A 25,496-nucleotide genomic window follows, 5' to 3' on the forward strand; every position below is an offset into this window, starting at 1 on the left:
ACCATGTCCCAAAGGTCACCGGATCTGGTGTCAATTTAAAGTAGTAGTCCAGTGACACCTTTGTGGGCTTATAACTTGGCTTCTGAATGTCCTAGAGAGATCAGGTTTGTTTTAGTGTACTCCAATAAACAGCCCCTACAACCACAAAAAGGAATGGAGTCATTAGCACTTATGGTTTGTAAATGGCACCCAGAATTATGTTGCACGAAGCACAATTTCACATCATTCTGGGTCCATTTGTGTGAAAACAAGGTCCAATCAGGCTGAAACGTTACAAGAAGGTAGAATCTATTGAGTTGTAAGTGATCTGAACGTTTCATGATGATCGCACATTCCTATAGGGGGTAAAACCATGTCCCAAAGGTCACCGGGCCTGGTGTCACTTTAAAGAAGTAGTCCAGTTACACCTTGGTGGGCTTATAACTTGGCTTCTGAATGTCCTAGAGAGGTCAGTTTTGTTTTAGTGTACTCCAATCAACAGCCCCCATTACCCCAAATAGGAATGGAGTCATTAGCGCTTATGGTTTTTAAATGGCACCCAGAATTATGTTGCACGAAGCACAATTTCACATCATTCTGGGTTCATTTGTGTGAAAACAAGGTCCAATCAGGCTGAAACGTTACAGGAAGGTAGAATCTATTGAGTTGTAAGTGATCTGAACGTTTCATGATGATAGCACTTTCCTAAGGGGGTCAAACCATGTCCCAAAGGTCACCGGATCTGGTGTCAATTTAAAGAAGTGGTCCAGTTACACATTTGTGGGCTTATAACTTGGCTTCTGAATGTCCTAGAGAGATCAGGTTTGTTTTAGTGTACTCCACTCAAAAGCCCCTACAACCACAAAAAGGAATGGAGTCATTAGCACTTATGTTTTGTAAATGGCACCCAGAATTATGTTGCACGAAGCACAATTTCACATAATTCTGGGTCCATTTGTGTGAAAAAAAAGGTCCAATCAGGCTGAAACGTTACAAGAAGGTAGAATCTATTGAGTTGTAAGTGATCTGAATGTTTCATGATGATCGCACATTCCTATAGGGGGTCAAACCATGTCCCAAAGGTCACTGGGCCTTGTGTCACTTTAAAGTAGTCCAGTTACACCTTTGTGGGCTTATAACTTGGCTTCTGAATGTCCTAGAGAGGTCAGGTTTGTTTTAGTGTACTCCAATCAACAGCCCCTACAACCACAAAAAGGAATGGAGTCATTAGCACTTATGGTTTGTAAATGGCATCCAGAATTATGTTGCACGAAGCACAATTTCACATCATTCTGGGTCCATTTGTGTGAAAACAAGGTCCATTCAGGCTGAAACGTTACAAGAAGGTAGAATCTATTGAGTTGTAAGTGATCTGAATGTTTCATGATGATCGCACATTCCTATAGGGGGTAAAACCATGTCCCAAAGGTCAACGGGCCTGGTGTCACTTTAAAGAAGTAGTCCAGTTACACCTTTGTGGGCTTATAACTTGGCTTCTGAATGTCCTAGAGAGGTCAGGTTTGTTTTAGTGTACTCCAATCAACAGCCCCTACAACCAAAAAAAGGAATGGAGTCATTAGCACTTATGGTTTTTAAATGGCACCCAGAATTATGTTGCACGAAGCACAATTTCACATCATTCTGGGTCCATTTGTATGAAAACAAGGTCCAATCAGGCTGAAACGTTACAAGAAGGTAGAATCTATTGAGTTGTAAGTGATCTGAATGTTTCATGATGATCGCACATTCCTATAGGGGGTAAAACCATGTCCCAAAGGTCACCGGGCCTGGTGTCACTTTAAGGAAGTAGTCCAGTTACACCTTTTTGGGCTTATAACTTGGCTTCTGAATGTCCAAGGGAGGTCAGGTTTGTTTTAATGTACTCCAATCAACAGCCCCTACAACCACAAAAAGGAATGGAGTCATTAGCACTTATGGTTTGTAAATGGCACCCAGAATTATGTTGCACGAAGCACAATTTCACATCATTCTGGGTCCATTTGTGTGAAAACAAGGTCCAATCAGGCTGAAACGTTACAAGAAGGTAGAATCTATTGAGTTGTAAGTGATCTGAATGTTTCATGATGATCGCACATTCCTATAGGGGGTCAAACCATGTCCCAAAGGTCACCGGGCCTGGTGTCACTTTAAAGAAGTAGTCCAGTTACACCTTTGTGGGCTTATAACTTGGCTTCTGAATATCCTAGAGAGGTCAGGTTTTTTTAGAGTACTCCAATTAACAGCCCCCATTACCCCAAAAAGGAATGGAGTCATTAGCACTTATGGTTTTTAAATGGCACCCAGAATGATGTTGCACGAAGCACAATTTCACATCATTCTGGGTTCATTTGTGTGAAAACAAGGTCCAATCAGGCTGAAACGTTACAGGAAGGTAGAATCTATTGAGTTGTAAGTGATCTGAACGTTTCATGATGATAGCACTTTCCTTACCCCCAAATTCCACTACCTCCGCTCCGCTGCGCTCCGTTCCGACACAAACGCCAGAGCAAAATCGGTCCCGTTGTAGTCAATCAGAGCAATTCCACTACTGCAGCCGTGCTCCGGCAGTGCGGCGCCATGCGCCGCCCTCTGTTCCGGCGTCCGGCAAAAATAGAATCGATTCTATTTTCGCCGGGCGCCGGAGCACCTCCGCAGTAAATGGACAGAAATCACAAACGCCCAACAGGAAAAGGAGCAAGCACAATTGCCATTTTTCACAATAAATCGATAAACAAAAGGCGTTTTTTGTTTCATATGCACAGGTTTAACAACTTTTAACAACTATCAATGGCGGATGAAGTTTAAATGCACAAAAGTAAGCCATAAATACAGTTTCTACTATCAAAGTAGTCACACTTTGTTGATCCAAACTCTGCTGATCTCTCAACACAAATGATGGGCAGATTAACCAGCTCATGCCGATGTTTCTCCCACACAACGGGTGTTTGGATCTAACTTCCGCGTTTATTGCTCGGACTGTATCGCAAGATCTCGAAAATCCCGCGCATGCTTGTTTGCCCCCCTCAGGTCTCCGCACCGGAGCGGAGCTGTTGTAGAGCGGGTACCAGTAAAAATTGAGTTTGGAAACGAGCGGCTGCGGAAGGCGGGGGCGGAGCGGAGCGAAGGTAGTGGAATTTGGGGGTAAGGGGGTCAAACCATGTCCCAAAGGTCACCGGATCTGTTGTCAATTTAAAGAAGTAGTCCAGTTACACCTTTGTGGGCTTATAACTTGGCTTCTGAATGTCCTAGAGAGGTCAGGTTTGTTTTAGTGTACTCCAATCAACAGCCCCTACAACCACAAAAAGGAATGGAGTCATAAGCACTTATTGTTTTTAAATGGCACCCAGAATTATGTTGCACAAAGCACAATTTCACATCATTCTGGGTTCATTTGTGTGAAAACAAGGTCCAATCAGGCTGAAACGTTACAGGAAGGTAGAATCTATTGAGTTGTAAGTGATCTGAACGTTTCATGATGATAGCACTTTCCTAAGGGGGTCAAACCATGTCCCAAAGGTCACCGGATCTGGTGTCAATTTAAAGAAGTAGTCCAGTTACACATTTGTGGGCTTATAACTTGGCTTCTGAATGTCCTAGAGAGATCAGGTTTGTTTTAGTGTACTCCAATCAACAGCCCCTACAACCACAAAAAGGAATGGAGTCATTAGCACTTATGGTTTGTAACCGGCACCCAGAATTATGTTGCACGAAGCACAATTTCACATCATTCTGGGTCCATTTGTGTGAAAACAAGGTCCAATCAGGCTAAAACGTTACAAGAAGGTAGAATCTATAGAGTTGTAAGTGATCTGAACGTTTCATGATGATCGCACATTCCTATAGCGGGTCAAACCATGTCCCAAAGGTCACCGGGCCTGGTGTCACTTTAAAGAAGTAGTCCAGTTACACCTTTGTGGGCTTATAACTTGGCTTATGAATGTCCTAGAGAGGTCAGGTTTTTTTAGTGTACTCCAATCAACAGCCCCTACAACCACAAAAAGGAATGGAGTCCTTAGCACTTATGGTTTTTAAATGGCACCCAGAATTATGTTGCACGAAGCACAATTTCACATCATTCTGGGTCCATTTGTGTGAAAACACGGTCCAATCAGGCTGAAACGTTACAATAAGGTAGAATCTATTTAGTTGTAAGTGATCTGAACGTTTCATGATGATCGCACATTCCTATAGGGGGTCAAACCATGTCCCAAAGGTCACCGGGCCTGGTGTCACTTTAAAGTAGTCCAGTTACACATTTGTGGGCTTATAACTCTGCTTCTGAATGTCCTAGAGAGGTCAGGTTTGTTTTAGAGTTCTCCAATTAACAGCCCCCTTACCCCAAAAAGGAATGGAGTCATTAGCACTTATGGTTTTATAAATGGCACCCAGAATTATGTTGCACGAAGCACAATTTCACATCATTCTGGGTTCATTTGTGTGAAAACAAGGTCCAATCAGGCTGAAACGTTACATGAAGGTAGAATCTATTGAGTTGTAAGTGAACTGAACGTTTCATGATGATAGCACTTTCCTAAGGGGGTCAAACCATGTCCCAAAGGTCACCGGATCTGGTGTCAATTTAAAGAAGTAGTCCAGTTACACATTTGTGGGCTTATAACTTGGCTTCTGAATGTCCTAGAGAGATCAGGTTTGTTTTAGTGTACTCCAATCAACAGCCCCTACAACCACAAAAAGGAATGGAGTCATTAGCACTTATGGTTTTTAAATGGCACCCAGAATTATGTTGCACGAAGCACAATTTCACATCATTCTGGGTTCATTTGTGTGAAAACAAGGTCCAATCAGGCTGAAACGTTACAGGAAGGTAGAATCTATTGAGTTGTAAGTGATCTGAACGTTTTATGATGATAGCACATTCCTATAGGGGGTCAAACCACGTCCCAAAGGTCAACGGGCCTGGTGTCACTTTAAAGAAGTAGTCCAGTTACACATTCGTGGGCTTATAACTTGGCTTCTGAATGTCCTAGAGAGATCAGGTTTATTTTAGTGTACTCCAATTAACAGCCCCTATTTCCCCAAAAGGAATGGAGTCATTAGCACTTATGGTTTTTAAATGGCACCCAGAATTATGTTGCACGAAGCACAATTTCGCATCATTCTGGGTTCATTTGTGTGAAAACAAGATCCAATCAGGCTGAAACGTTACAGGAAGGTAGAATCTATTGAGTTGTAAGTGATCTGAACGTTTCATGATGATAGCACTTTCCTAAGGGGGTCAAACCATGTCCCAAAAGTCACCGGATCTGGTGTCAATTTAAAGAAGTAGTCCAGTTACACATTTGTGGGCTTATAACTTGGCTTCTGAATGTCCTAGAGAGATCAGGTTTGTTTTAGTGTACTCCAATCAACAGCCCCTACAACCACAAAAAGGAATGGAGTCATTAGCACTTATGGTTTGTAAATGGCACTCAGAATTATGTTGCACGAAGCACAATTTCACATCATTCTGGGTCCATTTGTGTGAAAACAAAGTCCAATCAGGCTGAAACGTTACAAGAAGGTAGAATCAATTGAGTTGTAAGTGATCTGAACGTTTCATGATGATAGCACATTCCTATAGGGGGTCAAACCACGTCCCAAAGGTCACCGGGCCTGGTGTCACTTTAAAGAAGTAGTCCAGTTACACCTTTGTGGGCTTATAACTTGGCTTCTGAATGTCCTAGAGAGGTCAGGTTTGTTTTAGTGTACTCCAATCAACAGCCCCTACAACCACAAAAAGGAATGGAGTCATTAGCACTTATGGTTTGTAAATGGCACCCAGAATTATGTTGCACGAAGCACAATTTCACATCATTCTGGGTCCATTTGTGTGAAAACAAGGTCCAATCAGGCTGAAACGTTACAAGAAGGTAGAATCTTTTGAGTTGTAAGTGATCTGAACGTTTCATGATGATGGCACATTCCTATAGGGGGTCAAACCATGTCCCAAAGGTCACCGGGCCTGGTGTCACTTTAAAGAAGTAGTCCAGTTACACATTCGTGGGCTTATAACTTGGCTTCTGAATGTCCTAGAGAGATCAGGTTTATTTTAGTGTACTCCAATTAACAGCCCCTATTACCCCAAAAAGGAATGGAGTCATTAGCACTTATGGTTTTTAAATGGCACCCAGAATTATGTTGCACGAAGCACAATTTCGCATCATTCTGGGTTCATTTGTGTGAAAACAAGATCCAATCAGGCTGAAACGTTACAGGAAGGTAGAATCTATTGAGTTGTAAGTGATCTGAACGTTTCATGATGATAGCACTTTCCTAAGGGGGTCAAACCATGTCCCAAAAGTCACCGGATCTGGTGTCAATTTAAAGAAGTAGTCCAGTTACACATTTGTGGGCTTATAACTTGGCTTCTGAATGTCCTAGAGAGATCAGGTTTGTTTTAGTGTACTCCAATCAACAGCCCCTACAACCACAAAAAGGAATGGAGTCATTAGCACTTATGGTTTGTAAATGGCACTCAGAATTATGTTGCACGAAGCACAATTTCACATCATTCTGGGTTCATTTGTGTGAAAACAAAGTCCAATCAGGCTGAAACGTTACAAGAAGGTAGAATCAATTGAGTTGTAAGTGATCTGACCGTTTCATGATGATCGCATATTCCTATAGGGGGTCAAACCATGTCCCAAAGGTCACCGGATCTGGTGTCAATTTAAAGAAGTAGTCCAGTTACACATTTGTGGGCTTATAACTTGGCTTCTGAATGTCCTAGAGAGATCAGGTTTGTTTTAGTGTACTCCAATCAACAGCCCCTACAACCACAAAAAGGAATGGAGTCATTAGCACTTATGGTTTTTAAATGGCACCCAGAATTATGTTGCACGAAGCACAATTTCGCATCATTCTGGGTTCATTTGTGTGAAAACAAGATCCAATCGGCTGAAACGTTACAGGAAGGTAGAATCTATTGAGTTGTAAGTGATCTGAACGTTTCATGATGATAGCACTTTCCTAAGGGGGTCAAACCATGTCCCAAATGTCACCGGATCTGGTGTCAATTTAAAGAAGTAGTCCAGTTACACATTTGTGGGCTTATAACTTGGCTTCTGAATGTCCTAGAGAGATCAGGTTTGTTTTAGTGTACTCCAATCAACAGCCCCTACAACCACAAAAAGGAATGGAGTCATTAGCACTTATGGTTTGTAAATGGCACTCAGAATTATGTTGCACGAAGCACAATTTCACATCATTCTCGGTTCATTTGTGTGAAAACAAAGCCCAATCAGGCTGAAACGTTACAAGAAGGTAGAATCAATTGAGTTGTAAGTGATCTGAACGTTTCATGATGATCGCACATTCCTATAGGGGGTCAAACCATGTCCCAAAGGTCACCGGATCTGGTGTCAATTTAAAGAAGTAGTCCAGTTACACATTTGTGGGCTTATAACTTGGCTTCTGAATGTCCTAGAGAGATCAGGTTTGTTTTAGTGTACTCCAATCAACAGCCCCTACAACCACAAAAAGGAATGGAGTCATTAGCACTTATGGTTTGTAAATGGCACCCAGAATTATGTTGCACGAAGCACAATGTCACATCATTCTGGGTTCATTTGTGTGAAAACAAGGTCCAATCAGGCTGAAACGTTACAGGAAGGTAGAATCTATTGAGTTGTAAGAGATCTGAACGTTTCATGATGATAGCACTTTCCTAAGGGGGTCAAACCATGTCCCAAAGGTCACCGGATCTGGTGTCAATTTAAAGTAGTAGTCCAGTTACACCTTAGTGGGCTTATAACTTGGCTTCTGAATGTCCTAGAGAGATCAGGTTTGTTTTAGTGTACTACAATCAACAGCCCCTACAACCACAAAAAGGAATGGAGTCATTAGCACTTATGGTTTGTAAATGGCACCCAGAATTATGTTGCACGAAGCACAATTTCACATCATTCTGGGTCCATTTGTGTGAAAACAAGGTTCAATCAGGCTGAAACATTACAAGAAGGTAGAATCTATTGAGTTGTAAGTGATCTGAACGTTTCATGATGATCGCACATTCCTATAGGGGGTAAAACCATGTCCCAAAGGTCACCGGGCCTGGTGTCACTTTAAAGAAGTAGTCCAGTTACACCTTTGTGGGCTTATAACTTGGCTTCTGAATGTCCTAGAGAGGTCAGGTTTGTTTTAGTGTACTCCAATCAACAGCCCCCATTACCCCGAATAGGAATGGAGTCATTAGCGCTTATAGTTTTTAAATGGCACCCAGAATTATGTTGCACGAAGCACAATTTCACATCATTCTGGGTTCATTTGTGTGAAAACAAGGTCCAATAAGGCTGAAACGTTACAGGAAGGTAGAATCTATTGAGTTGTAAGTGATCTGAACGTTTCATGATGATAGCACTTTCCTAAGGGGGTCAAACCATGTCCCAAAGGTCACCGGATCTGGTGTCAATTTAAAGAAGTGGTCCAGTTACACATTTGTGGGCTTATAACTTGGCTTCTGAATGTCCTAGAGAGATCAGGTTTGTTTTAGTGTACTCCACTCAACAGCCCCTACAGCCACAAAAAGGAATGGAGTCATTAGCACTTATGTTTTGTAAATGGCACCCAGAATTATGTTGCACGAAGCACAATTTCACATCATTCTGGGTCCATTTGTGTGAAAAAAAGGTCCAATCAGGGTGAAACGTTACAAGAAGGTAGAATCTATTGAGTTGTCAGTGATCTGAACGTTTCATGATGATCGCACATTCCTATAGGGGGTAAAACCATGTCCCAAAGGTCACCGTGCCTTGTGTCACTTTAAAGAAGTAGTCCAGTTACACCTTTGTGGGCTTATAACTTGGCTTCTGAATGTCCTAGAGAGGTCAGGTTTGTTTTAGTGTACTCCAATCAACAGCCCCTACAACCACAAAAAGTAATGGAGTCATTAGCACTTATGGTTTGTAAATGGCATCCAGAATTATGTTGCACGAAGCACAATTTCACATCATTCTGGGTCCATTTGTGTGAAAACAAGGTCCATTCAGGCTGAAACTTTACAAGAAGGTAGAATCTATTGAGTTGTAAGTGATCTGAATGTTTCATGATGATCGCACATTCCTATAGGGGGTCAAACCATGTCCCAAAGGTCACCGGGCCTGGTGTCACTTTAAAGAAGTAGTCCAGTTACACATTCGTGGGCTTATAACTTGGCTTCTGAATGTCCTAGAGAGATCAGGTTTATTTTAGTGTACTCCAATTAACAGCCCCTATTACCCCAAAAAGGAATGGAGTCATTAGCACTTATGGTTTTTAAATGGAACCCAGAATTATGTTGCACGAAGCACAATTTCGCATCATTCTGGGTTCATTTGTGTGAAAACAAGATCCAATCAGGCTGAAACGTTACAGGAAGGTAGAATCTATTGAGTTGTAAGTGATCTGAACGTTTCATGATGATAGCACTTTCCTAAGGGGGTCAAACCATGTCCCAAAAGTCACCGGATCTGGTGTCAATTTAAGGAAGTAGTCCAGTTACACATTTGTGGGCTTATAACTTGGCTTCTGAATGTCCTAGAGAGATCGGGTTTGTTTTAGTGTACTCCAATCAACAGCCCCTACAACCACAAAAAGGAATGGAGTCATTAGCACTTATGGTTTGTAAATGGCACTCAGAATTATGTTGCACGAAGCACAATTTCACATCATTCTGGGTTCATTTGTGTGAAAACAAAGTCCAATCAGGCTGAAACGTTACAAGAAGGTAGAATCAATTGAGTTGTAAGTGATCTGACCGTTTCATGATGATCGCATATTCCTATAGGGGGTCAAACCATGTCCCAAAGGTCACCGGATCTGGTGTCAATTTAAAGAAGTAGTCCAGTTACACATTTGTGGGCTTATAACTTGGCTTCTGAATGTCCTAGAGAGATCAGGTTTGTTTTAGTGTACTCCAATCAACAGCCCCTACAACCACAAAAAGGAATGGAGTCATTAGCACTTATGGTTTTTAAATGGCACCCAGAATTATGTTGCACGAAGCACAATTTCGCATCATTCTGGGTTCATTTGTGTGAAAACAATATCTAATCAGGCTGAAACGTTACAGGAAGGTAGAATCTATTGAGTTGTAAGTGATCTGAACGTTTCATGATGATAGCACTTTCCTAAGGGGGTCAAACCATGTCCCAAATGTCACCGGATCTGGTGTCAATTTAAAGAAGTAGTCCAGTTACACATTTGTGGGCTTATAACTTGGCTTCTGAATGTCCTAGAGAGATCAGGTTTGTTTTAGTGTACTCCAATCAACAGCCCCTACAACCACAAAAAGGAATGGAGTCATTAGCACTTATGGTTTGTAAATGGCACTCAGAATTATGTTGCACGAAGCACAATTTCACATCATTCTCGGTTCATTTGTGTGAAAACAAAGTCCAATCAGGCTGAAACGTTACAAGAAGGTAGAATCAATTGAGTTGTAAGTGATCTGAACGTTTCATGATGATCGCACATTCCTATAGGGGGTCAAACCATGTCCCAAAGGTCACCGGATCTGGTGTCAATTTAAAGAAGTAGTCCAGTTACACATTTGTGGGCTTATAACTTGGCTTCTGAATGTCCTAGAGAGATCAGGTTTGTTTTAGTGTACTCCAATCAACAGCCCCTACAACCACAAAAAGGAATGGAGTCATTAGCACTTATGGTTTGTAAATGGCACCCAGAATTATGTTGCACGAAGCACAATGTCACATCATTCTGGGTTCATTTGTGTGAAAACAAGGTCCAATCAGGCTGAAACGTTACAGGAAGGTAGAATCTATTGAGTTGTAAGTGATCTGAACGTTTCATGATGATAGCACTTTCCTAAGGGGGTCAAACCATGTCCCAAAGGTCACCGGATCTGGTGTCAATTTAAAGTAGTAGTCCAGTTACACCTTTGTGGGCTTATAACTTGGCTTCTGAATGTCCTAGAGAGATCAGGTTTGTTTTAGTGTACTACAATCAACAGCCCCTACAACCACAAAAAGGAATGGAGTCATTAGCACTTATGGTTTGTAAATGGCACCCAGAATTATGTTGCACGAAGCACAATTTCACATCATTCTGGGTCCATTTGTGTGAAAACAAGGTCCAATCAGGCTGAAACATTACAAGAAGGTAGAATCTATTGAGTTGTAAGTGATCTGAACGTTTCATGATGATCGCACATTCCTATAGGGGGTAAAACCATGTCCCAAAGGTCACCGGGCCTGGTGTCACTTTAAAGAAGTAGTGCAGTTACACCTTTGTGGGCTTATAACTTGGCTTCTGAATGTCCTAGAGAGGTCAGGTTTGTTTTAGTGTACTCCAATCAACAGCCCCCATTACCCCAAATAGGAATGGAGTCATTAGCGCTTATAGTTTTTAAATGGCACCCAGAATTATGTTGCACGAAGCACAATTTCACATCATTCTGGGTTCATTTGTGTGAAAACAAGGTCCAATAAGGCTGAAACGTTACAGGAAGGTAGAATCTATTGAGTTGTAAGTGATCTGAACGTTTCATGATGATAGCACTTTCCTAAGGGGGTCAAACCATGTCCCAAAGGTCACCGGATCTGGTGTCAATTTAAAGAAGTGGTCCAGTTACACATTTGTGGGCTTATAACTTGGCTTCTGAATGTCCTAGAGAGATCAGGTTTGTTTTAGTGTACTCCACTCAACAGCCCCTACAGCCACAAAAAGGAATGGAGTCATTAGCACTTATGTTTTGTAAATGGCACCCAGAATTATGTTGCACGAAGCACAATTTCACATCATTCTGGGTCCATTTGTGTGAAAAAAAGGTCCAATCAGGGTGAAACGTTACAAGAAGGTAGAATCTATTGAGTTGTAAGTGATCTGAACGTTTCATGATGATCGCACATTCCTATAGGGGGTCAAACCATGTCCCAAAGGTCACCGTGCCTTGTGTCACTTTAAAGAAGTAGTCCAGTTACACCTTTGTGGGCTTATAACTTGGCTTCTGAATGTCCTAGAGAGGTCAGGTTTGTTTTAGTGTACTCCAATCAACAGCCCCTACAACCACAAAAAGGAATGGAGTCATTAGCACTTATGGTTTGTAAATGGCATCCAGAATTATGTTGCACGAAGCACAATTTCACATCATTCTGGGTCCATTTGTGTGAAAACAAGGTCCATTCAGGCTGAAACTTTACAAGAAGGTAGAATCTATTGAGTTGTAAGTGATCTGAATGTTTCATGATGATCGCACATTCCTATAGGGGGTAAAACCATGTCCCAAAGGTCAACGGGCCTGGTGTCACTTTAAAGAAGTAGTCCAGTTACACCTTTGTGGGCTTATAACTTGGCTTCTGAATGTCCTAGAGAGGTCAGGTTTGTTTTAGTGTACTCCAATCAACAGCCCCTACAACCACAAAAAGGAATGGAGTCATTAGCACTTATGGTTTTTAAATGGCATCCAGAATTATGTTGCACGAAGCACAATTTCACATCATTCTGGGTCCATTTGTATGAAAACAAGGTCCAATCAGGCTGAAACGTTACAAGAAGGTAGAATCTATTGAGTTGTAAGTGATCTGAATGTTTCATGATGATCGCACATTCCTATAGGGGGTAAAACGATGTCCCAAAGGTCACCGGGCCTGGTGTCACTTTAAAGAAGTAGTCCAGTTACACATTTGTGGGCTTACAACTTGGCTGCTGAATATCCTAGAGAGGTCAGGTTTGTTTTAGAGTACTCCAATTAACAGCCCCTATTACCTCAAAAAGGAATGGAGTCATTAGCACTTATGGTTTTTAAATGGAACCCAGAATTATGTTGCACGAAGCACAATTTCACATCATTCTGGGTTCATTTGTGTGAAAACAAGGTCCAATCAGGTTGAAACGTTACAGGAAGGTAGAATCTATTGAGTTGTAAGTGATCTGAACGTTTCATGATGATAGCACTTTCCTAAGGGGGTCAAACCATGTCCCAAAGGTCACCGGATCTGGTGTCAATTTAAAGTAGTAGTCCAGTTACACCTTTGTGGGCTTATAACTTGGCTTCTGAATGTCCTAGAGAGATCAGGTTTGTTTTAGTGTACTCCAATCAACAGCCCTTACAACCACAAAAAGGAATGGAGTCATTAGCACTTATGGTTTGTAAATGGCACCCAGAATTATGTTGCACGAAGCACAATTTCACATCATTCTGGGTCCATTTGTGTGAAAACAAGGTCCAATCAGGCTGAAACGTTACACGAAGGTAGAATCTATTGAGTTGTAAGTGATCTGAACGTTTCATGATGATCGCACATTCCTATAGGGGGTAAAACCATGTCCCAAAGGTCACCGGGCCTGGTGTCACTTTAAAGAAGTAGTCCAGTTACACCTTTGTGGGCTTATAACTTGGCTTCTGAATGTCCTAGAGAGGTCAGGTTTGTTTTAGTGTACTCCAATCAACAGCCCCCATTACCCCAAATAGGAATGGAGTCATTAGCGCTTATGGTTTTTAAATGGCACCCAGAATTATGTTGCACAAAGCACAATTTCACATCATTCTGGTTTCATTTGTGTGAAAACAAGGTCCAATCAGGCTGAAACGTTACAGGAAGGTAGAATCTATTGAGTTGTAAGTGATCTGAACGTTTCATGATGATAGCACTTTCCTAAGGGGGTCAAACCATGTCCCAAAGAACACCGGATCTGGTGTCAATTTAAAGAAGTAGTCCAGTTACACATTTGTGGGCTTATAACTTGGCTTCTGAATGTCCTAGAGAGATCAGGTTTGTTTTAGTGTACTCCAATCAACAGCCCCTACAACCACAAAAAGGAATGGAGTCATTAGCACTTAAGGTTTGGAAATGGCACCCAGAATTATGTTGCACGAAGCACAATTTCACATCATTCTGGGTCCATTTGTGTGAAAACAAGGTCCAATCAGGCTGAAACGTTACAAGAAGGTAGAATCTATTGAGTTGTAAGTGATCTGAACGTTTCATGATGATCGCACATTCCTATAGGGGGTCAAACCATGTCCCAAAGGTCACCGGATCTGGTGTCAATTTAAAGAAGTAGTCCAGTTACACATTCGTGGGCTTATAACTTGGCTTCTGAATGTCCTAGAGAGGTCAGGTTTGTTTTAGTGTACTCCAATCAACAGCCCCTACAAACACAAAAAGGAATGGAGTAATTAGCACTTATGTTTTGTAAATGGCACCCAGAATTATGTTGCACAAAGCACAATTTCACATCATTCTGGGTCCATTCGTGTGAAAACAAGGTCCAATCAGGCTGAAACGTTACAAGAAGGTAGAATCTATTGAGTTGTAAGTGATCTGAACGTTTCATGATGATCGCACATTCCTATAGGGGGTCAAACCATGTCCCAAAGGTCACCGGCCCTTGTGTCACTTTAAAGAAGTAGTCCAGTTACACCTTTGTGGGCTTATAACTTGGCTTCTGAATGTCCTAGAGAGGTCAGGTTTGTTTTAGTGTACTCCAATCAAAAGCCCCTACAACCACAAAAAGGAATGGAGTCATTAGCACTTATGGTTTTTAAATGGCACCCAGAATTATGTTGCACGAAGCACAAATTCACATCATTCTGGGTCCATTTGTGTGAAAACAAGGTCCAATCAGGCTGAAACGTTACAAGAAGGTAGAATCTATTGAGTTGTAAGTGATCTGAATGTTTCATGATGATTGCACATTCCTATAGGGGGTAAAACCATGTCCCAAAGGTCACCGGGCCTGGTGTCACTTTAAAGAAGTAGTCCAGTTACACCTTTGTGGGCTTATAACTTGGCTTCTGAATGTCCTAGAGAGGTCAGGTTTGTTTTAATGTACTCCAATCAATAGCCCCTACAACCACGAAAAGGAATGGAGTCATCAGCACTTATGGTTTGTAAATGGCACCAAGAATTATGTTGCACGAAGCACAATTTCACATCATTCTGCGTCCATTTGTGTGAAAACAAGGTCCAATCAGGCTGAAACGTCACAAGAAGGTAGAATCTATTGAGTTGTAAGTGATCTGAACGTTTCATGTTGATCGCACATTCCTATAGGGGGTCAAACCATGTCCCAAAGGTCACCGGGCCTGGTGTCACTTTAAAGAAGTAGTGCAGTTACACCTTTGTGGGCTTATAACTTGGCTTCTGAATATCCTAGAGAGGTCAGGTTTAATTTAGAGTACTCCAATTAACAGCCCCCATTACCCCAAAAAGGAATGGAGTCATTAGCATGTATGGTTTTTAAATGGCACCCAGAATTATGTTGCACGAAGCACAATTTCACATCAATCTGGGTTCATTTGTGTGAAAACAAGGTCCAATCAGGCTGAAACGTTACAGGAAGGTAGAATCTATTGAGTTGTAAGTGATCTGAACGTTTAATGATGATAGCACTTTCCTAAGGGGGTCAAACCATGTCCCAAAGGTCACCGGATCTGGTGTCAATTTAAAGAAGTAGTCCAGTTACACATTTGTGGGCTCATAACTTGGCTTCTAAATATCCTAGAGAGGTCAGGTTTGTTTTAGAGTACTCCAATTAACAGCCCCCATTACCCCAAAAAGGAATGGCGTCATTAGCACTTATGGTTTTCAAATGGCACCCAGAATTATGTTGCACGAAGCACAATTTCACATCATTCTGGGTCAATTTGTGTGAAAACAAGGTCCAATCAGGCTGAAACATTACAAGAAGGTAGAATCTATTGAGTTGTAAGTGATCTGAACGTTTCATGATGATCGCACATTCCTTTAGGGGGTAAAACCATGTCCCAAAGGTCACCGGGCCTGGTGTCACTTTAAAGAAGTAGTCCAGTTACACATTTGTGGGCTTATAACTTGGCTTCTGAATATCCTAAAGAGGTCAGGTTTGTTTTAGAGTACTCCAATTAACAGCCCCCATTACCCCAAAAAGGAATGGAGTCATTAGCACTTATGGTTTTTAAATGGCACCCAGAATTATGTTGCACGAAGCACAATTTCACATCATTCTGGGTCCATTTGTGTGAAAACAAGGTCCAATCAGGCTGAAACGTTACAAGAAGGTAGAATCTATTGAGTTGTAAGTGATCTGAAAGTTTCATGATGATAGCACTTTCCTAAGGGGGTCAAACCATGTCCCAAAGGTCACCGGATCTGGTGTCAATTTAAAGAAGTGGTCCAGTTACACATTTGTGGGCTTATAACTTGGCTTCTGAATGTCCTGGAGAGACCAGGTTTGTTTTAGTGTACTCCAATCAACAGCCCCTACAACCACAAAAAGGAATGGAGTCATTAGCACTTAAGGTTTGGAAATGGCACCCAGAATTATGTTGCACGAAGCACAATTTCACATCATTCTGGGTCCATTCGTGTGAAAACAAGGTCCAATCAGGCTGAAACGTTACAAGAAGGTAGAATCTATTGAGTTGTAAGTGATCTGAACGTTTCATGACGATCGCACATTCCTATAGGGGGTCAAACCATGTCCCAAAGGTCACCGGCCCTTGTGTCACTTTAAAGAAGTAGTCCAGTTACACCTTTGTGGGCTTATAACTTGGCTTCTGAATGTCCTAGAGAGGTCAGGTTTGTTTTAGTGTACTCCAATCAAAAGCCCCTACAACCACAAAAAGGAATGGAGTCATTAGCACTTATGGTTTTTAAATGGCACCCAGAATTATGTTGCACGAAGCACAAATTCACATAATTCTGGGTCCATTTGTGTGAAAACAAGGTCCAATCAGGCTGAAACGTTACAAGAAGGTAGAATCTATTGAGTTGTAAGTGATCTGAATGTTTCATGATGATCGCACATTCCTATAGGGGGTAAAACCATGTCCCAAAGGTCACCGGGCCTGGTGTCACTTTAAAGAAGTAGTCCAGTTACACCTTTGTGGGCTTATAACTTGGCTTCTGAATGTCCTAGAGAGGTCAGGTTTGTTTTAATGTACTCCAATCAACAGCCCCTACAACCACAAAAAGGAATGGAGTCATCAGCACTTATGGTTTGTAAATGGCACCAAGAATTATGTTGCACGAAGCACAATTTCACATCATTCTGGGTCCATTTGTGTGAAAACAAGGTCCAATCAGGCTGAAACGTCACAAGAAGGTAGAATCTATTGAGTTGTAAGTGATCTGAACGTTTCATGTTGATCGCACATTCCTATAGGGGGTCAAACCATGTCCCAAAGGTCACCGGGCCTGGTGTCACTTTAAAGAAGTAGTGCAGTTACACCTTTGTGGGCTTATAACTTGGCTTCTGAATATCCTAGAGAGGTCAGGTTTAATTTAGAGTACTCCAATTAACAGCCCCCATTACCCCAAAAAGGAATGGAGTCATTAGCATGTATGGTTTTTAAATGGCACCCAGAATTATGTTGCACGAAGCACAATTTCACATCATTCTGGGTTCATTTGTGTGAAAACAAGGTCCAATCAGGCTGAAACGTTACAGGAAGGTAGAATCTATTGAGTTGTAAGTGATCTGAACGTTTAATGATGATAGCACTTTCCTAAGGGGGTCAAACCATGTCCCAAAGGTCACCGGATCTGGTGTCAATTTAAAGAAGTAGTCCAGTTACACATTTGTGGGCTTATAACTTGGCTTCTAAATATCCTAGAGAGGTCAGGTTTGTTTTAGAGTACTCCAATTAACAGCCCCCATTACCCCAAAAAGGAATGGCGTCATTAGCACTTATGGTTTTCAAATGGCACCCAGAATTATGTTGCACGAAGCACAATTTCACATCATTCTGGGTCCATTTGTGTGAAAACAAGGTCCAATCAGGCTGAAACATTACAAGAAGGTAGAATCTATTGAGTTGTAAGTGATCTGAAAGTTTCATGATGATAGCACTTTCCTAAGGGGGTCAAACCATGTCCCAAAGGTCACCGGATCTGGTGTCAATTTAAAGAAGTGGTCCAGTTACACATTTGTGGGCTTATAACTTGGCTTCTGAATGTCCTGGAGAGATCAGGTTTGTTTTAGTGTACTCCAATCAACAGCCCCTACAACCACAAAAAGGAATGGAGTCATTAGCACTTAAGGTTTGGAAATGGCACCCAGAATTATGTTGCACGAAGCACAATTTCACATCATTCTGGGTCCATTTGTGTGAAAACAAGGTCCAATAAGGCTGAAACGTTACAAGAAGGTAGAATCTATTGAGTTGTAAGTGATCTGAACGTTTCATGATTATAGAACTTTCCTAAGGGGGTCAAACCATGTCCCAAAGGTCACCAGATCTGGTGTCAATTTAAAGAAGTAGTCCAGTTACACATTTGTGGGCTTATAACTTGGCTTCTAAATGTCCTAGAGAGATCAGGTTTTTTTAGTGTACTCCAATCAACAGCCCCTACAACCACAAAAAGGAATGGAGTCATTAGCACTTATGGTTTTTAAATGGCACCCAGAATTATGTTGCACGAAGCACAATTTCACATCATTCTGGGTTCATTTGTGTGAAAACAATGTCCAATAAGGCTGAAACGTTATAGGAAGGTAGAATCTATTGAGTTGTAAGTGATCTGAACGTTTCATGATGATAGCACTTTCCTAAGGGGGTCAAACCATGCCCCAAAGGTCACCGGATCTGGTGTCAATTTAAAGAAGAAGTCCAGTTACACATTTGTGGGCTTATAACTTGGCTTCTGAATATCCTAAAGAGGTCAGGTTTGTTTTAGAGTACTCGCATTAACAGCCCCCATTACCCCAAAAAGGAATGGAGTCATTAGCACTTATGGTTTTTAAATGGCACCCAGAATTATGTTGCACGAAGCGCAATTTCACATCAATCTGGGTTCATTTGTGTGAAAACAAGGTCCAATCAGGCTGAAACGTTACAAGAAGGTAGAATCTATTGAGTTGTACGTGATCTGAACGTTTCATGATGATCGCACATTCCTATAGGGGGTCAAACCATGTCCCAAAGGTCACCGGGCCTGGTGTCACTAAAGAAATAGTCCAGTTACACCTTTGTGGGCTTATAACTTGGCTTCTGAATATCTTAGAGAGGTCAGGTTTGTTTTAGAGTACTCCAATTAACAGCCCCCATTACCCCAAAAAGGAATGGCGTCATTAGCACTTATGGTTTTTAAATGGCACCCAGAATTATGTTGCACGAAGCACAATTTCACATCATTCTGGGTCCATTTGTGTGAAAACAAGGTCCAATCAGGTTGAAACGTTACAAGAAGGTAGAATCTATTGAGTTGTAAGTGATCTGAACGTTTCATGATGATCACACATTCCTATACGGGGTAAAACAATGTCCCAAAGGTCACCGGGCCTGGTGTCACTTTAAAGAAGTAGTCCAGTTACACATTTGTGGGCTTATAACTTGGCTTCTGAATATCCTAAAGAGGTCAGGTTTGTTTTAGAGTACTCCAATTAACAGCCCCCATTACCCCAAAAAGGAATGGAGTCATTAGCACTTATTGTTTTTAAATGGCACCCAGAATTATGTTGCACGAAGCACAATTTCACATCATTCTGGGTCCATTTGTGTGAAAACAAGGACAATCAGGCTGAAACGTTACAAGAAGGTAGAATCTATTGAGTTGTAAGTGATCTGAACGTTTCATGATGATAGCACTTTCCTAAGGGGGTCAAACCATGTCCCAAAGGTCACCGGATCTGGTGTCAATTTAAAGAAGTGGTCCAGTTACACATTTGTGGGCTTATAACTTGGCTTCTGAATGTCCTAGAGAGATTAGGTTTATTTTAGTGTACTCCAATCAACAGCCCCTACAACCTCAAAAAGGAATGGAGTCATTAGCACTTAAGGTTTGGAAATGGCACCCAGAATTATGTTGCACGAAGCACATTTTCACATCATTCTGGGTCCATTTGTGTGAAAACAAGGTCCAATCAGGCTGAAACGTTACAAGAAGGTAGAATCTATTGAGTTGTAAGTGATCTGAACGTTTCATGATTATAGAACTTTCCTCAGGGGGTCAAACCATGTCCCAAAGGTCACCGGATCTGGTGTCAATTTAAAGAAGTAGTCCAGTTACACATTTGTGGGCTTATAACTTGGCTTCTGAATGTCCTATCGAGATCAGGTTTGTTTTAGTGTACTCCAATCAACAGCCCCTACAACCTCAAAAAGGAATGGAGTCATTAGCACTTATGGTTTGTAAATGGCACCCAGAATCATGTTGCACGAAGCACAATTTCACATCATTCTGGGTCCATTTGTGTGAAAACAAGGTCCAATCAGGCTGAAACGTTACAAGAAGGTAGAATCTATTGAGTTGTAAGTGATCTGAACGTTTCATGATGATAGCACTTTCCTAAGGGGGTCAAACCATGTCCCAAAGGTCACCGGATCTGGTGTCACTTTAAAGAAGTAGTCCAGTTACACATTTGTGGGCTTATAACTTGGCTTCTGAATGTCCTAGAGAGATCAGGTTTGTTTTAGTGTACTCCAATAAACAGCCCCTACAACCAAAAAAAGGAATGGAGTCATTAGCACTTATGGTTTGTAAATGGCACCCAGAATCATGTTGCACGAAGCACAATTTCACATCATTCTGGGTCCATTTGTGTGAAAACAAGGTCCAATCAGGCTGAAACGTTACAAGAAGGTAGAATCTATTGAGTTGTAAGTGATCTGAACGTTTCATGATGATAGCACTTTCCTAAGGGGGTCAAACCATGTCCCAAAGGTCACCGGATCTGGTGTCAATTTAAAGAAGTAGTCCAGTTACACATTTGTGGGCTTATAACTTGGCTTCTGAATGTCCTAGAGAGATCAGGTTTGTTTTAGTGTACTCCAATAAACAGCCCCTACAACCAAAAAAAGGAATGGAGTCATTAGCACTTATGGTTTTTAAATGGCACCCAGAATTATGTTGCACGAAGCACAATTTCACATCATTCTGGGTTCATTTGTGTGAAAACAAGGTCCAATCAGGCTGAAACATTACAGGAAGGTTGAACCTATTGAGTTGTAAGTGATCTGAATGTTTCATGATGATCGCACATTCCTATAGGGGGTCAAACCATGTCCCAAAGGTCACCGGGCCTGGTGTCACTTTAAAGAAGTAGTCCAGTTACACCTTTGTGGGCTTATAACTTGGCTTCTGAATATCCTAGAGAGGTCAGGTTTTTTTAGAGTACTCCAATTAACAGCGCCCATTACCCCAAAAAGGAATGGAGTCATTAGCACTTATGGTTTTTAAATGGCACCCAGAATTATGTTGCACGAAGCACAATTTCACATCATTCTGGGTTCATTTGTGTGAAAACAAGGTCCAATCAGGCTGAAACGTTACAGGAAGGTAGAATCTATTGAGTTGTAAGTGATCTGAACGTTTCATGATGATAGCACTTTCCTTACCCCCAAATTCCACTACCTCCGCTCCGCTGCGCTCAGTTCCGACACAAACGCCGGAGCAAAATCGGTCCCGTTGTAGTCAATCAGAGCAATTCCACTACTGCGGCCGTGCTCCGGCAGTGCGGCGCCGTGCGCCGCCCTCTGTTCTGGCGTCCGGCAAAAATAGAATCGATTCTATTTTCGCCGGACGCCGGAGCACCTCCGCAGTAAATGGACAGAAATCACAAACGCCCAACAGGAAAAGGAGCAAGCACAATTTCCATTTTTCACAATAAATCGATAAACAAAAGGCGTTTTTTGTTTCATATGCACAGGTTTAACAACTTTTAACAACTATCAATGGCGGCTGAAGTTTAAATGCACAAAAGTAAGCCATAAATACAGTTTCTACTATCAAAGTAGTCACACTTTGTTGATCCAAACTCTGCTGATCTCTCAACACAAATGATGAGCAGATTAACCAGCTCATGCCGATGTTTCTCCCACACAACGGGTGTTTGGATCTAACTTCCGCGTTTATTGCTCGGATTGTATCGCAAGATCTCGAAAATCCCGCGCATGCTTGTTTGGCCCCCTCAGGTCTCCGCACCGGAGCGGAGCCGTTGTAGAGCGGGTACCAGTAAAAATTGAGTTCGGAAACGAGCGGCTGCGGAAGGCGGGGGCGGACCGGAGCGGAGCGGAGCGAAGGTAGTGGAATTTGGGGGTAAGGGGGTCAAACCATGTCCCAAAGGTCACCGGATCTGTTGTCAATTTAAAGAAGTGGTCCAGTTACACCTTTGAGGGCTTATAACTTGGCTTCTGAATGTCCTAGAGAGGTCAGGTTTGTTTTTGTGTACTCCAATCAACAGCCCCTACAACCACAAAAAAGAATGGAGTCATTAGCACTTATGGTTTGTAAATGGCACCCAGAATTATGTTGCACGAACCACAATTTCACATCATTCTGGGTCCATTTGTGTGAAAACAAGGTCCATTCAGGCTGAAACGTTACAAGAAGGTAGAATCTATTGAGTTGTAAGTGATCTGAATGTTTCATGATGATCGCACATTCCTATAGGGGGTAAAACCATGTCCCAAAGGTCAACGGGCCTGGTGTCACTTTAAAGAAGTAGTCCAGTTACACCTTTGTGGGCTTATAACTTGGCTTCTGAATGTCCTAGAGAGGTCAGGTTTGTTTTAGTGTACTCCAATCAACAGCCCCTACAACCACAAAAAGGAATGGAGTCATTAGCACTTATGGTTTTTAAATGGCACCCAGAATTATGTTGCACGAAGCACAATTTCACATCATTCTGGGTCCATTTGTGTGAAAACAAGGTCCAATCAGGCTGAAACGTTACAAGAAGGTAGAATCTATTGAGTTGTAAGTGATCTGAATGTTTCATGATGATCGCACATTCCTATAGGGGGTAAAACCATGTCCCAAAGGTCACCGGGCCTGGTGTCACTTTAAAGAAGTAGTCCAGTTACACCTTTGTGGGCTTATAACTTGGCTTCTGAATGTCCTAGAGAGGTCAGGTTTGTTTTAATGTACTCCAATCAACAGCCCCTACAACCACAAAAAGGAATGGAGTCATCAGCACTTATGGTTTGTAAATGGCACCAAGAATTATGTTGCACGAAGCACAATTTCACATCATTCTGGGTCCATTTGTGTGAAAACAAGGTCCAATCAGGCTGAAACGTCACAAGAAGGTAGAATCTATTGAGTTGTAAGTGATCTGAACGTTTCATGATGATCGCACATTCCTATAGGGGGTCAAACCATGTCCCAAAGGTCACCGGGCCTGGTGTCACTTTAAAGAAGTAGTGCAGTTACACCTTTGTGGGCTTATAACTTGGCTTCTGAATATCCTAGAGAGGTCAGGTTTAATTTAGAGTACTCCAATTAACAGCCCCCATTACCCCAAAAAGGAATGGAGTCATTAGCATGTATGGTTTTTAAATGGCACCCAGAATTATGTTGCACGAAGCACAATTTCACATCATTCTGGGTTCATTTGTGTGAAAACAAGGTCCAATCAGGCTGAAACGTTACAGGAAGGTAGAATCTATTGAGTTGTAAGTGATCTGAACGTTTAATGATGATAGCACTTTCCTAAGGGGGTCAAACCATGTCCCAAATGTCACCGGATCTGGTGTCAATTTAAAGAAGTAGTCCAGTTACACATTTGTGGGCTTATAACTTGGCTTCTAAATATCCTAGAGAGGTCAGGTTTGTTTTAGAGTACTCCAATCAACAGCCCCCATTACCCCAAAAAGGAATGGCGTCATTAGCACTTATAGTTTTAAAATGGCACCCAGAATTTATTTGCACGAAGCACAATTTCACATCATTCTGGGTCCATTTGTGTGAAAACAAGGTCCAATCAGGCTGAAACGTTACAAGAGGGTAGAATCTATTGAGTTGTAAGTGATCTGAACGTTTCATGATGATAGCACTTTCCTAAGGGGGTCAAACCATGTCCCAAAGGTCACCGGATCTGGTGTCAATTTAAAGAAGAAGTCCAGTTACACATTTGTGGGCTTATAACTTGGCTTCTGAATATCCTAAAGAGGTCAGGTTTGTTTTAGAGTACTCCAATTAACAGCCCCCATTACCCCAAAAAGGAATGGAGTCATTAGCACTTATGGTTTTTAAATGGCACCCAGAATTATGTTGCACGAAGCACAATTTCACATCAATCTGGGTTCATTTGTGTGAAAACAAGGTCCAATCAGGCTGAAACGTTACAAGAAGGTAGAATCTATTGAGTTGTAAGTGATCTGAACGTTTCATGATGATAGCACTTTCCTAAGGGGGTCAAACCATGTCCCAAAGGTCACCGGATCTGGTGTCAATTTAAAGAAGTGGTCCAGTTACACATTTGTGGGCTTATAACTTGGCTTCTGAATGTCCTAGAGAGATCATGTTTGTTTTAATGTACTCCAATCAACAGACCCTACAACCACAAAAAGGAATGGAGTCATTAGCACTTATGGTTTGGAAATGGCACCCAGAATTATGTTGCACGAAGCACAATTTCACATCATTCTGGGTCCATTTGTGTGAAAACAAGGTCCAATCAGGCTGAAACGTTACAAGAAGGTAGAATCTATTGAGTTGTAAGTGATCTGAACGTTTCATGATTATAGAACTTTCCTCAGGGGGTCAAACCATGTCCCAAAGGTCACCGGATCTGGTGTCAATTTAAAGAAGTAGTCCAGTTACACATTTGTGGGCTTATAACTTGGCTTCTGAATGTCCTAGCGAGATCAGGTTTGTTTTAGTGTACTCCGATCAACAGCCCCTACAACCTCAAAAAGGAATGGAGTCATTAGCACTTATGGTTTGTAAATGGCACCCAGAATCATGTTGCACGAAGCACAATTTCACATCATTCTGGGTCCATTTGTGTGAAAACAAGGTCCAATCAGGCTGAAACGTTACAAGAAGGTAGAATCTATTGAGTTGTAAGTGATCTGAACGTTTCATGATGATAGCACTTTCCTAAGGGGGTCAAACCATGTCCCAAAGGTCACCGGATCTGGTGTCAATTTAAAGAAGTAGTCCAGTTACACATTTGTCGGCTTATAACTTGGCTTCTGAATGTCCTAGAGAGATCAGGTTTGTTTTAGTGTACTCCAATAAACAGCCCCTACAACCAAAAAAAGGAATGGAGTCATTAGCACTTATGGTTTTTAAATGGCACCCAGAATTATGTTGCACGAAGCACAATTTCACATCATTCTGGGTCCATTTGTGTGAAAACAAGGTCCAATCAGGCTGAAACGTTACAAGAAGGTAGAATCTATTGAGTTGTAAGTGATCTGAACGTTTCATGATGATAGCACTTTCCTAAGGGGGTCAAACCATGTCCCAAAGGTCACCGGATCTGGTGTCAATTTAAAGAAGTCCAGTCACACATTTGTGGGCTTATAACTTGGCTTCTGAATATCCTAAAGAGGTCAGGTTTGTTTTAGAGTACTCCAATTAACAGCCCCCATTACCCCAAAAAGGAATGGAGTCATTAGCACTTATGGTTTTTAAATGGCACCCAGAATTATGTTGCACGAAGCACAATTTCACATCAATCTGGGTTCATTTGTGTGAAAACAAGGTCCAATCAGGCTGAAACGTTACAAGAAGGTAGAATCTATTGAGTTGTAAGTGATCTGAACGTTTCATGATGATCGCACATTCCTATAGGGGGTCAAACCATGTCCCAAAGGTCACCGGGCCTGGTGTCACTAAAGAAATAGTCCAGTTACACCTTTGTGG

This window comes from Nothobranchius furzeri, chromosome 1 (genome assembly GCF_043380555.1).
Source record: "Nothobranchius furzeri strain GRZ-AD chromosome 1, NfurGRZ-RIMD1, whole genome shotgun sequence".
In the NCBI taxonomy this organism is placed as follows: domain Eukaryota; kingdom Metazoa; phylum Chordata; class Actinopteri; order Cyprinodontiformes; family Nothobranchiidae; genus Nothobranchius; species Nothobranchius furzeri.